The 3,715-nt window shown below is 40.4% G+C and overlaps 1 non-coding gene across 1 annotated transcript; it reads right to left on the reverse strand.

Annotated features, from left to right (window-relative positions):
* Positions 1-559: 559 nt before the first annotated feature.
* On the reverse strand, positions 560-666 carry LOC127098761 (small nucleolar RNA R71). Its single transcript, XR_007793460.1, has one exon. It is a non-coding gene; the product is annotated as a small nucleolar RNA R71 (small nucleolar RNA).
* Between the last annotated feature and the right edge of the window lie 3,049 nt (positions 667-3,715).

Raw genomic sequence — 3,715 nt, forward strand, 5'->3', positions numbered from 1 at the left:
CGAGTGTATGCCAAGTACTCGCTCTCAAGGCGAGAAATTAAAGCTACCGTTCAACGAACCTGAGCGTTATCTAAGATTAGAACGACGGATACGAGATTTGATATGAGAACATCGTATCAAGCTAAATCTTCCTGATCCTAATATCCGTATTCCTGAACCAGTTATTCGACCAGAGATGGCCGAAGGACCGCAAAACCGTCCTCTTAAGTATTATACAATCCCTTCACAGGATGAACCATATAACAGCATCGCTGCCCCTGCCATCGAGGCCAATAATTTCAAGCTAAAACCTTCGTTGTTGTCAGTCGTACAACAAAACCAATTTTCAGGTAGTCCCACGGAGGACCCGAACCTACATTTGTCAGTGTTTTTACAATACGCATACACAGTGAAAGCAAATAGTGTCAGCCCCGAAGCTATAAGACTACGTCTTTTCCCATTCTCATTGAGAGATAGAGCTAGAGCTTGGCTCCAGTCTCTACCATCCAACTCTGTCACTACGTGGAACAAGTTGAAGAAAGTTTTCTTAGCACGATATTTCCCACCTAGTAAGATGACTATGCTAAGAGCCCAAATAAACGGGTTTAAACAAAAAGATAATGAATCACTTTTTGAAGCTTGGGAGAGATACAAAGACATGATTAGGCTTTGTCCACACCACGGTCTAGAAGAATGGTTGATCATCCATACCTTTTACAATGGTCTCTTATACAACACAAGATTGACAATAGACGCCGCCGCAGGTGGCGCACTTATGGATAAATCCTACAATGAGGCCTATTAACTTATCGAAAGTATGGCCCAGAATTACCAGTGGGGAAGCGAAAGAACCTCCGTAGAGAAACCTCCAACGAAAGGCGGTATGTACGAACTAAGCAGTCTTGACCACGTCAACGCCAAGGTAGATGCTCTTACTCAAAAGATAGACAACTTGACCATAACACCCGCAACCACCCTGGCTGCCGTAGCACCAAACTGCGAGATATGCAAAGTTCCAGGGCATGCTGCCCCAGAATGTCAACTCTTGACAGGAACCTCCACAGGCCAGGTGAACTATACTCAAGAAAACCCTTATGTGCCTCCACCACTGTATAAACCCCATATCCCCTATCCTCAAAGACTTGTTAAATCTAAAAGTGTAGGGCAATTTAAAAAATTCCTAGAGCTTCTAAAACAATTGAGTATCACAATACCCTTTACAGAAGCCATCACTCAAATGTCCTCATATGCTAAGTTTCTCAAAGAAATCTTATCTAACAAGAAGAAGATAGAGGATAACGAAACCGTTACACTTACTGCTGAGTGTAGCATCATAATACAAAACAATATGCCTCCTAAGTTGAAGGGCCCAGGTAGTTTCTCCATACCCCATGTAATCGAAAAGTCTGTCATAAACAAAACACTATGCGACTTAGGAGCCAGTATTAGCTTAATGCCCTTGTCCATATGCGAAAGGCTCAAAATGGGAGAACTAAGACGTACGAGGATGTCCGTACAACTTGTGGATCATTCTGTTAAATTTCCCGTAGGTATGTTAGAAAACATTCCGGTACACATAGGACAATTCTATATTCCTACTGATTTTATAATTATGGATATAAAAGAGGATTCCAACATCCCTATCATATTAGGAAGACCATTCCTAGCTACAGCCAGAGCCATTATAGATGTTAAGAAAGGCAAGCTAACCTTTGAAGTTGATGAGGAAAAAGTCGAATTCATTTTGACGAAATTCCTAAAGGCACCAACTATAGACGTTACCTGTTGTCTACTAGATGTCATCGACGAATGTATAAGAGAAATGGAGAATGAACAAACATCATACTCCGAAACACTGAAAATTCCAAGGCCTCATACTTTTGAAGATGAAAATTGGAGTGAGGAATACCAAGATGATATCCTAAGCGAATGCCTAGCACTAATGCTAGAGGAAAACAGTAAGACCTCTAGAGAACATCAACAAAGGATAAATCCCATTCTGAGTGATGTAGTAAAGAAAGAAGTGCAAAAGTTGCTAGAAGCAGGTATTATCTACCCGATATCCGATAGTCAATGGGTCAGCCGAGTACATGTCATACCGAATAAGGGAGGCGTCCCAGTTGTTAATAATGAAAAAGGAGAATTTATAGAACAAAGAGTGGTTACTGGAAGTAGAATGTGCATTGATTATAGAAAATTAAACAAATCCACTCAGAAGGATCATTTTCCCTTACTGTTTATCGATCAAATGCTTGAACGATTGGCTAAGCATTCTCACTTCTGCTACTTATACGGCTATTCGGGATTTTTCCAAATTCCTATTCATCCTGATGACCAAGAGAAAATGACATTCACATGTCCCTATGGTACATTTGCCTACCGACGAATGCCATTCGGACTGTGTAACGCTCCTGCAACATTCCAAAGATGCATGATGTCAATTTTCGCTGATTTTATAGATGACATCATGGAAGTCTTCATGGACGATTTCTCTGTATGCGGATAAAGCTTTGAAGGCTGCTTATCGAATCTTGAAATGGTACTTAAAAGATGTGTAAAAGTGAACCTCGTGCTAAATTGGGAAAAATGCCATTTCATGGTCCGACATGGGATCATACTCGGATACATGGTATCCGATAAGGGGATTGAAGTCGATAAGGCTATAATAGAAGTTATAGAAAACCTTCAGCCTCCGAAAACCATTAGAGAAATACGAAGCTTCTTAGGACACGCCAACTTCTACCGGCGATTCATTAAAGATTTCTCAAAAATCACCAAACCACTGACTGGTTTATTGATGAAGGATGCCGAATTCATATTTGATGACAAATGCCTAGTGGCGTTTGAACAACTAAAAACATCTCTTATTACCGCACATATCATGCAACCACCCGATTGGAGATTACCCTTTGAAATCATGTGTGACGTTAGTGACTATGTTGTAGGTGCAATCTTAGGACAAAGAAGGGATAAGAAACTTCATGCAATATACTATGCAAGTAAAACCCTACACCCTGCACAAATGAACTATGCCACTACAGAAAAGGAAATTTTAGCTGTAGTGTTCGCTCTGGATAAATTTTGTTCCTACCTAGTAGGAACAAAGATAATTATCTATACCGACCATGCTGCAATTAGGTACCTGCTAAACAAAAAGGACGCCAAACCAAGACTCCTAAGGTGTATATTACTATTACAAGAGTTTGACCTAGAAATCAAGGATAAGAGGGGCACTGAAAAAGTCGTGGCCGATCACTTGTCAAGAATGGAAGGTATTGAATCTGAACGAGTGCCTATAAACGACGATTTCCCTTACGAAAGACTCATAGCCCAACTGGAAAGCAATACAGCTAAATACGCATTAACCCATAAGGATACCAAAACAAACGAGGTAGTGAACGCAATTTACACCAAAACCACAATGCCATGGTACGCTGATTTCGTCAACTACTTAGCAGCTGGGGTGCTCCCATAGACTTACTAAGTCGCGATCAAGTTTTTGGCTGTCATGACATTGTACTGTGACAACCTAAGTGCTATTAACATTTCCAAGAACCCTATTCAACATAGTAGAACTAAGCACATTGATATCCGTCATCACTTTATTAGGGATCTGGTGGAAGACAAAATTGTCACTCTTGAGCATGTAACTACTGAAAAGCAAGTGACAGACATTTTACCAAAACCTTAGATGCAAATAAATTTGAAAAACTAAGGGGTGAATTGGGCATTTGCA

This window comes from Lathyrus oleraceus, chromosome 6, assembly GCF_024323335.1.
Source record: "Lathyrus oleraceus cultivar Zhongwan6 chromosome 6, CAAS_Psat_ZW6_1.0, whole genome shotgun sequence".
NCBI lineage: Eukaryota > Viridiplantae > Streptophyta > Magnoliopsida > Fabales > Fabaceae > Lathyrus > Lathyrus oleraceus.